The sequence below is a fragment of the Tamandua tetradactyla genome, chromosome 9 (assembly GCF_023851605.1).
Source record: "Tamandua tetradactyla isolate mTamTet1 chromosome 9, mTamTet1.pri, whole genome shotgun sequence".
Lineage (NCBI taxonomy): Eukaryota > Metazoa > Chordata > Mammalia > Pilosa > Myrmecophagidae > Tamandua > Tamandua tetradactyla.
In genome coordinates, this window is record NC_135335.1 from 105,109,643 (window position 1) to 105,124,480 (window position 14,838).

The 14,838-nt window shown below is 38.9% G+C and overlaps 1 long non-coding RNA gene across 1 annotated transcript; it reads right to left on the reverse strand.

Annotated features, from left to right (window-relative positions):
* Positions 1-265: 265 nt before the first annotated feature.
* LOC143646260 (uncharacterized) lies at positions 266-12,938 on the reverse strand. The gene is made up of 3 exons (XR_013157423.1): positions 12,851-12,938; positions 1,119-1,262; positions 266-449 (listed from the first exon to the last, which is right to left on the reverse strand). It is a non-coding gene; the product is annotated as an uncharacterized LOC143646260 (long non-coding RNA).
* Positions 12,939-14,838: the final 1,900 nt, after the last annotated feature.

Here is a 14,838-nt window from a genome sequence, read left to right on the forward strand (position 1 = left end):
TGTCCCTGTTTATTCTGTGCTGTGTTTTATAGCAATAAGTATGAATTTCAACATGTTTATTTTTCTTAAAGAAAGACAAACCTGAATAGAAAAATAGTACTCAATTCCACAGCCCAGCCCCCTACTTGTTTTTCCATCGTCCCTTACCAAAATTTCCATCTGTATTTTCCTAATGTAAAATGTAAACTGTTGATTCAGTCATTGTATTGGCTTACTAGTAGTTGTACATTGACATTAGGATTACTTGCATATCATAAAAAGATCTGAGGTAATAGTGACTTAAGAACAAAAAAAAATTTCTCATCTCACATAAAGAACTCCAGAGGAGGGTGTCCAGGACAGATATGACAGTTCCAAGGTCAACAAGAATTCAGGTTCCTCCTGTTTGACTGCTTCTTGACGCATTGCCTCATAGTCCAAGATGGCTTCTGGGAATATAGCTCTCATATCTGCATTCCATACAGCAGCAGGAAGAAGGAAGGTGAGAAAAAGGGTTTGTTTCTCCCTTTCTAGAATGCTTCCTGGAAATCCCACACGACATGTCCACTCGCATCTCACACTCTCAGCCAGGACAGTTGCAAAATAGAATGTTTTTGTTGGTTTGGTTTGGGTTGTGCTTTCTTAAGCTGGGTGACTATGTGAGCAGCAAAAAATTAGGATTTTGTTACCAAATAGGAGGGGGTATAGAAGCTGGTGTCAGCAACCAGTAGTCTACCACAGCCTAGTCTGGATATATGGCCAATACAGAAATTTTCAAAAGTACGATATTGGTAATTAAGTAACAGGATGCTGAGGGATGAACCCGAGGAAATCATTATCTAGCCGGCCAGCCTGCCAATAAAGCCAAGAGCAAGTGAACAGAAGAAAGCGACACATCTGGCCTCATAGAACTAAAGATTGAGAGTCGTGGATTCACATAATTGAACCAAGAAAATCAATTGTGGGCTTTCTACCATTTTATAAATTTACCATAACAAAACATTAATTAAGGCAGAATATATGTGTTCTAGTTATATATTCCTATGATGTGATGAGACCATAAACATGATGAGATTCATCTACATGGTTACCTTGCTTGGATCAGCCCATTACGGTAGTGCAGTGCTTTTGAAACTTACCAGGCATCAGGATCATCTGATATCTTGCTAAAATGCAGATTCTAATTTAGCAGGTCTCAAGTGAAGTCAAAGCTCTACTGGGCCTTGAGTAGCAAGGCTTTGAGAGTCTCGCCACCTGCCAGCACATATGCTTGTTCAGGTCTCCTGTGACGCAGATGACAGGGTGGTTAAGTTATGCAAGAAATTTAACAAAAGGCCTGGGAAGTGCAAAGATAAGAGAGCCAGAGTAGGTGGCAAGAGCCTCCAGACTGCCTTACAAGTCTGACAAGCAAAAGAGAGGAAAGGAGGCAGTAGAAGTTGGAGGAGTGTCACAGTACAGTACAGAGAGGCTAATGAGGAGGCCTAAACCCAAGACGCCTGTTAGAGGAGTCCCACATCTGACAGGAATATAGCCCTGCTATGCTTAGCCACTGACTGGGAGCAGCTTGCAAGAAACATGGCCTTGACATTGATGTGGTGGTGGGTCCAGAGGAGCACCATCTGGGAATATTAGTCAGTTATGCTCCCTGCAGGAGGACCTTTGAATGGTGCATTTTTATTGATGGCTGCAGTTCATATTTCTCCTGCTTTAGGAAGTACAGCACACTCATTATACTGTAATGCTAAATGAGATTATTGCAGTATCTGAGAATGTTTATTATAAATATTATTTTTTTCAGTATGAGTTTATAGTGCCTGGTCTAGCAGGCCTTCCATAAATATTTTCTCATTATATAAACAAGACTGAAGATCTGTTACCACAATAAATATTGAAATGGTACAGGACTTAAGACACACCATGGAAGCTGCGTAGGTAGGGAATATAATATTCCAACTTAAATTCTTGCTATTTATTCCTCCTCATAAAGATGATTGCAGCAAATATTATCCAATTTCAGGTTCCTGTTAGTTGACATTTGATTGTAATTAGCATAACAATTTGGATTCATTTCCTCCAAAGACACCACAGAATACAAAGTTTACTGGAAACAAATCAAATGTCATGGAATTTATATAACTCACTCATATGCACTTTGAACACCAAATGCAATTATGTGATTATTTTGATTCAGAATAAAATCACTTGGCACAAAGTTATAGAATGGAATTAGCAAAGTCCAATTTAATTTGTATTAGGCACAAACATTACCTACTTTTGGAAATAAAGAGCCTTGGGCGATAAAAATTCGATAGGAATTATTATAGTTTCTTTCAGAGTCATTTTCAATTTGTTACAGTTCATAAAATTACAAGTCAAAAATGACTATTTATAAATTTATAAAATATACAGTCCTAGAAAGAATGTGCTGTCCTTCCATAAGCTTTGAATTCAATTTTTTTCTCCAGTTTTTCATCCTCCATATCCGAATCATTTTCATTCTATTTATTGACTTTGTCTAATTATTTATGTTCTTCTTATACTTTAAAACCATATAATCATAAAGCAACAAACCTGGCACTTTTTATCTACAATCAACTGACAGAAGTAATATGGAAACCTATTGCTTTGAAGTTTCTTTTGCAACCAAAATAGAAGCAAAAGTCTATCAACACGGTCATGGCCTTGATGTGAATTGACTCATGTACCCCAGTCTGGATGTGTTCTTGGTCTTGGCCCATATGCTAGTGGGTGAAGACCCTTGGTGAATAAGATTTCTTCAAGATGTTGCTTCAGTTAAAGTGTGACCCAACTAAATTAGTTTGGGCTTTAATCCAGATTATTAGAGTCCTTTCTAAGTGAAAGTCAGAGGGAGAAGCCACAGGGAGGAGCTAGAAGCTGAAAGCCAGTGGAACCTGGAGAGGGAAGGAGAAGACATAGTCCTGTGCATTGTTGTAACAGAAAAGCCAAGGGTCAATGATCAACAGCAGCCAGCCCAAGAATGCCAGTCTTCTGGGAGAGAGTGTAGCCTGTAGATCTCTCGATTTGGGGCTTCTCCTAACTTCAAAACCATGAGACGATAAATACTCAATGTTTAATATTGGTTTTAGCAGCAGGGAAACTAAAACGGTCATCTTTGTTATCATGACTTTACATTTAAAAGCATTACTCATTCATTCATTCATTCATCATTCAATAAATCATGACTGAGTCTGCTAAGGACCAGCCACTGTGCTGAAAGCTGTGCGGAATTCAAGGATGAATGAGTGCTACAACACGCCCTCAAATTTCTTGGAAACAGTTAAGTTTTAAGATCATTTAAATATGTTCCTCCATTTCACTTTTTCTGTGACTCTTTGAAGCAGGCTTATTATCTCAAATATAAAGGCAAGGATTTGAGAGTTCTGTTAGGATAAGATCTGCATTTTGACTATTATATTGAGTTCAAAAGACAAAATGTAGTTTTCTTACTGAAATAAGTCAAGCTTCTGACTTTGGAGTAGAAGGGTGGTTAGCATTTCAATAAATGAAAATGAGAAAATGGACATTCAAGAATGGGAATGGCAAGAGCAAAGACCCAGTGATTCATTTGGAATATTGGTAAATAGTAAATAGAAGGAATGAAAATATGTGAATGAACTTTAATAATACGCTGAGAAGCAGAGTGTTATAGACCACTGGGTGGAGGTGGGGGGCAGAACATCTCAGATATTAGAGTGCTCAGATATTATTAGGACTCCTTTGGGAAGATTGTTTGGGTAAGAGTATATGGGTTTTTTTAGAGGAGGTAGAGAGGGTGAAATTGTTGCTTTTTAGGAAAGAAAGTTTTCAGTGACTCTAGTGGGGAATCAATGAGGTAACCCACAAGACATGATGAGACAGGTTTCTAGGTAGCAGAGTAAACATAGATGAAGTTAATTACTGCATAAACAATGTACATTTACAGTGTTCAGTACACTGGGGCCTTACTGACTCTCTTAATAAAAATGGAAGAAGATAATGAAAATCAAGGTTGAGGTGATATGAGATCAGATGATAACATGGCAGATACAGAGAGGATCAAAGACGCAGGTGAGCCTGGAGTCTGTTTCTAATGAGAACAGCTCGGAAGTGGCTGACGGTTTCTGGAATCATCCCCCATCAAATGTGCCCTATCTTATCTTTTTCCATCTTTTTCTCTCTCTTTTCCTAAATCTACAGACATACAGGGCAGTTTGCATAGTGGTTAAGATCATGGGTTTGGGGGTGAGTCTAACCGGGGGGGCAAAAGTGATAAAATGGGGGTAACAAAAATTATCTACTTCATAAAAGTGAGCTTTAATATGAGTAAGTGCATGTAATGCACTTATTATATTATATGGCAGAGTGTCTGCCATATTCTAAGTGTCCATTTAATATTATTATTATCATTACTACTATCACTGTTCTCACTACTATTCTAGATGACTCAAGCTACCATATTCTTTCACCCTTCTTTTCCTATCAAATTCTCAAAAGTGGTCTTATCTTATTTATCTCACTGTTGGTACTTAGATATTCCTCATCTCAAAAATTACTGGAACTATTATTTTAAAGGTAACCAGTGAACACAGAATAACTGGATGCAATGATCTGTCTTACTGCCGTATTCTCTTTGATTTCTAAATCTCTCCATTGACTACCCTCCAGGTCAAAACTCCCCATTCTGTGATAGACTCTAGATTTTCCCTGTCTAATTTTTTACCTGACTTCTCTCTGGTTTCCCTTACTGGTCAATAGATGAAGGGATTTCCCATGGTCTGCCTTTGCCTCCATTCCTTCACCATGGTCACATCTTTCCTCAAAACTTAAGGCAGGCTTTCTATGCTGTTAAGTTCAAAATCTGCATTTCTAGTCTTGATTAATCTCTGAAAGTCCTGAATCACATCTCAACACCTCTATCTAAATATCCTATGTCACTCTAGATGCAACAATTCCAAATATACACCAATCCTTTCCTTGCTCTTAACCCTACTGCCCGTGCTCCCGTTCTCCTAACAGCTCACCCAAAACAAAACAGGACTTCAACGATCTCATTCCCATCAATGACACTAAATTTTCCCAGGCAGTCAGAGGAAAAGCCTTTTTTGCCTCTCACTGCAACATCCAATTAGCTGTTAAATCCTGTAGATTGTACCTCTTCAGTGTCTTTCAGAGCTGTTTCCAAAATCTACTCTTTTGGCTCTGGTCTTGATTACTCATAACCTAGATACTATTTAATAAAGCCAAAGTTATCACACTGCCTTCAGTTTCTGATCCTTCCAAGTCTTACTAACAATGTTTGACACATCACTGCCCCAAACATAGCTCTGGGAAGAGGTTCTCACTTTTTCAATCAGAATTTCCTTAGGCTTAAATGGCACTTCCTTAATAACTCTATCATTAGTAGCATAATCTGTCATATTAATTATATATGTATGCTATCTTTTCTCCTCTGCTAAAGGGCTCATTAAAATCAAATCCCGTATCATAGAGCTGTATCCACTTAAACTAGGGGCCATGCCTTAAACATAGCAGGCATGTAATAAATTCTTACCGAATTAAATTTGTATTGGAAAATGGCACTCCCCTCCCCAAAAATATTTGATGGTTTCACATTTATTATCAAGTAAGATACAAATCCTTTAGCCTTAACTTTAATACTTTCCCTAGTTCGACTCTAATCCACCTCTCCAGTTTTTTTCTCCCTTTGTACCATGGATTCCAAGAAAACTGAAAACTGAGTCCTATAGATCCCTTGACTTCCTAGCTTTTCCTTATGATATTCCCTCGGTTTGAAACATCCCATTTCCTCTCTTTCCAGACTTATATCTGGCCTAATTCAAAAGCAACATTTTCATGGAAGCCTTCCCTGATCTCTCCTTCTTTTAAGTGATTTCTTTTCCTCTGAAATTCCATATACTTATCTTTCTCTTCTAGCATTCACTATACTCTACATACAAGATGGTTACTTCTGCAGTTTCCTGTTTGGCTGTGAATCTGTTAAGTGCAAAGACTGTGTCTGATCTGTCTTGTCTCTTCATGGTACAAAGCCTGGACCAGTAAAGGCCCTGAATTCATGCCATGAGGGTCTGGTTGACTAGCGATCCAAGTAAAGCTAGAGCGTGTTCATAAGCAAGAGGAGGAATTTGGTAGACTGATGTTCCTACTGGTATGAGTGGAGAGTAGATAGGTAATGGGTGAAAAATATTCTGAAAAGGAATGAAAAGAAGAGCAATAAAGTAGTCAGTGGAGCTATGGACATAAAGTCGAGCTTGACAAACACAATAACAGTATGTGAGATGGAATGGACAAGTGGGATTTCTCTCCTGAAGTCCTGGAGGAAGTTTGAAGGCAGATCCTGGAGCGATGTGTACAGCAGAAGCCTTAGACATGAGGTATGATAAGGCTATAAACTGACTTTATAGACCTCAAAAGAAGAACATTTGGAATATAGTAGTATTTTAGTGGTCTGAAAGTACAGGGAGGAGTGATAAGCAAAGGAACCCTTGATATAGGAGAGATGGAGAAGAAATCTATAACATAACCAGAGCCCATAGACAAGTAGACATTATACAGAGCAGAAAAGAGGCTCAGTGGAGGGATAGACATGGCAAAGGCAGGTGTACAATGGATAGAGAAAGGAGAAAAGCTGAATTATGCTGGAATCTAAAAGAAGGAGGGGTCATGAGTCAATGTATGAGAACAGTAGATGTTGAGAACTAAAATGCAGTATAAAAGAGGTTGGCAAGCATAAAAGAATTGTGGAATCACTGGGAGTGCAGCCCTGCAGAGGTGCTATCCTGAACCTAGCTAAGAGGAAATGCAAGTAGGAAGGACACACTGCACAGAGAGGTGAGGTCATCTGGTGTTTCAGCAGTTTGTTGGGCATGGTGGTGACTTCTTAGCCTCACCCATCTCTTCCCACCCACATTGCTAAATCTGCACCTCTGATCTTTCCGAGCTCCAGTTACATACTTCTAAGTGGCTTCTGGATTTCTCTACTTGGATATTCTGCCAAAAACTTCAGACTCAGTATATCTCAAACTAAACACCTGTATTTCTCTCCCTGATGCTATATTTTTCTTCATTAGTATCTGTCTTCTGGCCACATAGCCTCAAAAACCTTTGCCTTTTTTCTATGAAGGGCTAAAAAATGGATCCCAAAAGATACCCACATTCTAATCCCTAGAACCTGCAAGTGTGCTGCTATATGGACAAAAAGAGAGAGAGAGAGAGAGAAGAGAGGGCTTTATAGATGAGATTTAGTTAAGGATCTTGAGATGGGAGATAATCCTGGATTAACCAGGCTGGCCCTAAATGCCAACACATGTATCCTTCAAAAGAGGGAGACAGCAGAAGATTTCTATACACAGCGAGGAGAAAGTGAGGTGAAGACTGGAGAGATAGTTGAAGCTGCCTGCCTTGAAGTTTGGAGTGGAACAGCCACAAAGCAAGGAATACCAGCCACCACCAGAGCTAGAAGAAGAAAGCAACTTCTCCCCTAGAGGCTCTGCAGGGGGCACAGCCTTGCTAACACTTTGATTTGAGCTCAGAGGTGCTGATTTCAGACTTCTGGCCTCCAGAAGTGTATGGAAATATGTTTCCCTTGTTTTATACACTCATGGTCATGATGATTTATTATAGCAGCCACAGAAAACTAATACTCACAGCCTCACTCCTCACACACAATTACCAAGTTCCATCTACCAGGAGGTCCTGCAAAGTCGTGATCACTCAGGCTCCACCAGTTACCACTTACAAGACAGGGGTAAGTTACTTAACCTTTCAGAACCTTACTTTCTGCATCTTTCATGAGGGTAAAATTGGAGGGCACATATCCCAAACTGGGATAATCCACATAAAGCATTTATTGCAGCATCTGTCTATTATAAATGATTAAATATTGATATTATTTCATTATTGCGTATAAAAGGGTCTCTGTCCTAGTCACTCTCTATCTCAATTCATTCTTCTTAACACTACAGCTTATTCACCTTAGAACTGTGCTGTGACCTGGGAAATCCCCTTCTCAACCTCCTTTAAAAGCCCACTAGTTCTCAATGAAGAAAATCCCAAATTCCTCAATATAGCGTTTGGGTCCCTCTATGGTAGACACTGATTGGATCCCACCAGATCTCTATGAGTCTACAAGCGCTTCCTCAATGGCGCCATGTCTGCTAATTGTTCACAGCTACCCCTTCCTCCAGAGAATTGCCCTCAGCTGAATGTGAGCTGAGAGCAAGTTGCCCTCCACACATAACAAAAGAGGTGTGGGGGGTTCGAAAGGCAGCTGCCATTTACCTCAAGATGGGACTAACTCTATGGTGTTCATGCTTCAGAGCCACCCATAGCATTGGCCTTTAGCAAGACTCCAGCCAAAACCACATTCATGCTGAGCTCCTTTCCTTACTTAACCCTACTGCCCTTGCTCCCTTCTCCTAACAGCTCACCCAAAACATAACACAAGCACCTCAATCCCTGCCTCAGGCTTTGCTTCTAGAAACCTGATCTAAGCCATCCTCTCACTTACATCCCAAACTTCCTGGCTAGCCTTATCTTCCATTTTTTCACCCTATGTAAACCCTAATCCCCGGTAACTATTGCCCAAATGTACTTTTGATATTTTTAACCCAGTCTTTATGAAGTAGCCCCTCCTTGTTCTCTATTCACCCAAATGAAACACATGCTTCAAGTCTGCTTGAGTCTCTGCTCCTTGAGAAGACAACCTTTCTTCTTGAGGAGACAAGTATTTCTCCTTTCCCCCTGAACTTTTACAGTTGTATATTTTTATGCCATTAATTTGGCAATAATTCATATGCTCCCATTTCTCTTATCAAAAAAAAAGGGAAAATATCTACCCTACAAGTTTTGGGGGAGGATTTAAATGAAATTTACATAAACCTTATACCACAGTGCCTGGCTCAGATAAGCTTGTTAATAAGTTGTTATGAGATTTTGCTTCTAGCATCTCTCTTTGCTCCTCTCCCTCTAACCCTCTTGTTCTTTTCCAAAATAGGCTGGAAAATAGAACGCAGGTTTGAACCCTTTTGCCTGTGGGAGAGACATCTGCCACTGTGGCTTATCTCCCTTGTCTCCTCTCATGACCTCTGGAAGTGCCCCCACCAGTAAGTGTCTAGCTGAATTATATGATTAGAGTGGAGGATGGACAAAAGAGGTCAAGTTTCCCCACATCTGGCTTACTAAAGACTTCTCTGCTGAGGTATGACTGACCCATCAAAACAAAAATGCTATTGGGTTTCCCCATTTGTAAATGTTCTTCTTCTCTGGATCTCCTTTGATGGCTTATCATCAGGCAGAGGCAGAGTTTAGGCATTCCTGGGTCTTCTTGTCAAATACTATGGAATGCCATCAAAATTTTACCACAGCCCTGACCATCATCATCATCGTCATTATTATTATTATCATGATTATTATGTCATCATTATTCCTTTGGAAAATTTATCTTCCTACAGACATAGTCCTAGAACAGTGAATGGCATAAACAATACCACGCAGTTTTCGTATTTTCAAGGGGAGGATGGTCATGTCACCTGGATTTTATTTCCTATATTCTAGACCTTTGTCTTCACTTTTTTCCTGTATCTGCCGCACAGTGGATCTCACTAGGAATAGCTGCTGAATGACATGAAGAAACAAAAGACTAAAGAAATGAATGAGGCAAAGAATATGAGAGTCTTTCCCCTCCCCCCACCACAAGTCCCTATAAGTGCAAGCCTGTGTCAGTAAGAGCTAAAAAATACAGAGGCGCTGAGATTATCTGGCATCCAATATGGATCAGACAAATACTAATACTAATGAAAAATTCTAATGGGTCCAGAACATCCTCATTAACTTTCCATTGAAATGCACCTCATTCCAAAGATAAAGGAAACTACATTTTGGTTAAACACCCAGTACAAGAGTTTTGTAAAGTGGGGTGAAGTGTTTAAACAAGCTCTTCAGGAGCATCAACTTCTTCTATCTGACTTAAGGTGAAAAGCCTCATAATTTATTTTTTTCCATCATTTTAAAAGATTATTCTTAAATTGAAAGTTTTACCTCTATTTAAAGAAAAAAAGTTAAGGTTATGTCAACAACCTGAATTCTGTGAAAACCAGGTAAATAGAATGAACTGACAAAGGGGGAACTGATCTTTTTCATGTTTTATTGATTTGTTTTGTTATTTTAGTCAGCTACTTTAAATGAGGTGCCTGTTTAATGTGGTTGAATTATGTTTCAAGGATGCCAAGTTAATGGTGTTGCATTACGGCTTGCAATAATTGTAAGAATATTATTTAAGGATTAAATTGGGAAAGATGTAAAAAACTCAGACATCGTCATAAGCAAGACAGTCAATACGTGCACATACTCCAATTTAAAATGCCCCATATGAGTCTACTCAAGGTAAACTAAAGAAACATACCCTATTTTTAAGAACCCATAGTCTATCTATGCTATGTTTCAAAGGCGTTTCTTGTATCTTTCTTCTGCCAAGAATGATTTTCCCCTACTATCACAATTAAAATGCTGCCTGTCCTCCACAGCCTCATGCAGACGTCACCTCCTTCACTGAGATTTTCGTGACTCTCCACCAGCCATAAGCTGCCTCCTTCCTCTGGGCCCCCATAGGACTTGACTTTTGCCTTGGGAGCCTCTCCCTCCATTAGAAAAAAATATTACAATTGTCCTTTCTAAGTGTGTTGGTATAAGGCCAAATATAATCCAGGTTAGATTCATTATTACATTCCTTTGTTATTATGATAGTTGTTTTTTCTTTTGATTTTAAAAGAAATTACATTGGAAATATTTTCACAGGCCCCTAAGTGTGTGGCAGCACTGCATCTCCCATGTCTAGTAGATAAGTCAGGTCTGTTTTTCTGCTTTGAATTTGTCTTTAATTATTTATGTGCATGCTATCTTCCCTCTCAGGAAAGGTACTCCAAGTCAGAAGTTTGATAGTCTCTTTAAAGTAGGTATCAGATAAAAGTTTATGGAATGGCATATAATCTTCTAGAGTTTCCAGGGAAAGATTACTCAAGAATCTACTTAGTCCTATAGTTACTGAGGCAAGGTGGCTACCACTATTTGGTATGACTAATTATGATTCCTACTTTTTTCCAGTGATAAAGTTACATTATTATTGTTAGATCTAAATGTTCCTATTTTTAATGAAGTATTAAGGGAACAAAGTTAGAACAAACTAGTAATCCAGAACCCTGGAGACTTGTTTCCATTTTCAAAGTTTCCTTTGTTGATTAGTACTTTGTTTTTAGAAAAGGGTGTGTATGTGTGTGCACATTAAAAATGATCTGAAAGGAATCTGAAAAATAAAGCTTTTCTTTCTTTCTATCTGGGACATTCAATTAGCCCATTTAAAATGGGTAAAGTCACTGGGCTAACACCTAAAATGCCTAAACCCATGTCTGCAATTCGTTAGATGTCTAGAATATTGTGCATATTAGTGAAACACAGAGATTTTCCAGTATTCACCACGCTGCTATGCCTCTAAAGCCCTAAGTCTCAATGGCTTGAAAATGAAAATGATAAAAGCATATGCTAGAAACTTTAGAGTTCTGCCATTGCTTTTAGAACTATATTTTGAATGCAAGAAGCATTAGCAATATTCTTGACCTATTTGGGTTCTGATGGGTGCCATTGTACAGACTAAGTTGCTTCCTGTATAAGTAGCCCAATGGTCAAGGTTGCAACTACCATAAATCATCCAGATTGCTGCTCTTGAAAGAGCCGAAAAATATCCTGCTCCTTTCTCTGGTATGTTCTTTCTGCTGTGGCAGGCATGGTTGGGCAGAAAACTCTTAATTCTGGGTGCATTGTTACTGAGCTCAACAAGTACAATTCCCTCAAGACACAGTATCTCCAGAAATGTCCCAGAATTAGGGAACCAGTGATTTTGTGTGTGTGTGTATTCTGTATGGTGGCAGTCACACTTCATTCTTTTTCCATGTGAGTATCCCCTTATTGCAGCACCATTCTTTGAATTTTTTGTTTGTTTGTTTGTTTGTTTGGGAAGTGCGTGGCTGGGAATCAAACCCGGGTCTCCCACATGGCAGGCAAGGATTTTGCCACTAAACTACCCTTGTGCCCCCAAAACCAGTGATTTTAATGACAATATTGAATAAAGTCTCTCCCACATACTATCTTCTTTTGAACATTACCAGTAGATTTGCAAATAGTGAAGAAATGGCACTGTGGGGAACAGTCAGATCTGGAATGCCACTTGTCTGGAGTTGCTGCTGGTTGACTCTGAGCCTAGGAACATACTGAGGTTAATTTCATTTTGCTGAGTGGGGCCACCAAGGGATGGCTTTGTGCAAGGGGTTGGAGCTTTTATCATTTTACTCTATTAGCATCTCACTCATTCAATGTTACCTCAAATTTAAAAATAAAAGAAAATTCCTTCGCAGGGACAATGGCCATTTCATCAAACTTGTGTAGAGTATACATAAAAAGCATCTTTGGAAACATTAACAATAAATCATTTAGATCATTAACAATAAAGCTAAATGAAAGCAGTGCAACTTGCCTTGCACAAGCAGCTGTAAGATCTGCTCCCCCCCCCCCCCATCCACCTATTTGTGGAGCATTCACCGCTTCTGATTATCTTCTCAAAAATCCAAGCATTTCTCATGTGGCAATTTCATCTAGAGACGTTAAACAAACACAAGTAAAACACCAAAATCGGGCATGCTTTAAAAACACAAGCTACCTGATGCGGTACTTTCATTCAGAAGGGAAATACACAGCAAAATAAAACAAAATCACAAGCTTTACAAATTGGTAAAAGAAGTGTGTAAATAATTCACATAACATATCCTCTAGTTTACCCAGAGTTTAGATTAAAAGTGTCAAATACCTTCAGAGGGACTTTCCCAACTTCAGTTGGCAATCTCCCTGGGTCTGTAGTAATTCCTTTGGAATGCAGCACAGGAGGATTACTCAGGTGTCTGTGGAGGAGGTTACCTTCCAAGGGTATTTCCAGCACCCCTTCTCTCAGAGAGAAAGAGTGATGAAGGACATTCTTGCCTCCTTATCTGTCCTGGCATCTAGGGAGTAGGGTGGAGTGCAAGCCCAGCATGAATCAGCAATATGGGCTGTTTAAAGAGAAACCGACTCTGCCCCTGGGGTTTGCAGTGTGAAGAAGATAATCCCCACGTACCCAAGTTTGTTCACACTCTTGTCCAATGTTGGGTCCAAGAAGGTTCCAGGTAGGGCTGCCCGATAGAATACAGAATGTGCAGTTGCATTTGCATTTCAGATCAACAGCAGATAATAATCAGTGGGAGATGAGGCACCTACCTTTACCAAGTTCCCCTCTTCTGTGAGCCTTTCCAGGTCTCTCCCCTTTACATTTCAAGATAGCAATAATAATAGCAACAAACCAACATTCATAGAAATTGTTTTACTTCCTAGAATGCTTTTTGCATTCATTAGCTTGCTCTCTCTTTACTGCATTCTTGGAGGCTGATATTATTAGGGCCAACTGATTGATAACACCTTAGGTCCACCTGAGATGAAGTCATTTATCCATTTAACTAACTATTGTGGTTAGGATTCAAAGCTCTGATATCAGCTCCTTCACCTTCCCGACACATTTTGACTTTACTTTTTAAAATAGAGTTTATGAAATTCTCTCAGATACTATACTTACTTACCTTGCTTTCACCTAGATCTTGAGCTTTGTGAGAATGAAGACTGATTCTTGTTTAATTTTCTTTAATCCTTAGTAGGTGCTCAACAAAATGCCTATCTGAATGAAATCAGAACACTATTTTTTGTTCAGGTTATCTGGAATTAACTTCAGTCCCTTATGTTCACAACATTTCTACAAGTAAGGATCAATTTTAATTATATTCTATATACTTACTTAAGAAAACTCAGTGAATTATTGTGAACACTGAGAATGGAGTCCAGGACTCCTTTATTATACATTTTTTGCTGTCCTCTATGATAGCCCATCATTTTCAAACACATTTTGTGGCATTATTATCACTATTAAGTGCACCTCAGGATTCTCCATCTATTAGGGATAGTAAAAGTATTGGTAAGACAAGATGCATGTGGCAAAGTAAAGGACGTCTGAAAGAATGGAGTTTTCAAAACATAAATATTGATGTCATATCTCAGCCATGGCCAGCTGAAATTGATCTTTGTTTGTTGTCAGTAAGTCTCTTTTAAGCAGTGAAAAATGCAATAAACATGAATGATCTCATTCTCGATATCTTTTCTGCTACTGGATCTTGATGACCAACAGTTAAACCCCAAATCTCCATCAGCAAGTGTCAGGCTGAGTCACAGACCTTTCTTGGGTAGAAATTCAAAGGCACTTCTTTTAAAAAAGATAGAATAGCTGTCAGATTCTAATGTAATCTGCCTAGAAAAGTGATTGCATCCTAGCTCAACATGGTAGAAAAGCAAGCAGTAAAAGAAGCATGTTTTAATTCATTTGCAATGTGTACTGGGCAAGCTCAGTGCCTGGCCCAGGTTCTGTCAGTTCTCATTATCCTGTATTAGCTCTCAATTCAACAAGATGGGGATTTCCTGCTTCAGTGAGTGACAGTGACAAAATTCTGCCAGGGTGCTTTTACTTCTGTATCATCATGTGGCCATAGGTCAAGGAAGAGAGGAACTTTTTCAAAATTGTTGCATATTTTGTATTACAGTCTTTTGATAAAAAACCAAGTTCACTAACAATGGAGCAGAATGATTAAGTGCATGGATTTTGCTGACAAGCCAAACTAGTTTCAAATCCTGTTTTTACTTTATGAGACCTTGGGCAAGTTAATTAACCTCACAAATCTTCAATCTTCTATTCTCTAAAATCATCTAATATTATTGACCTCA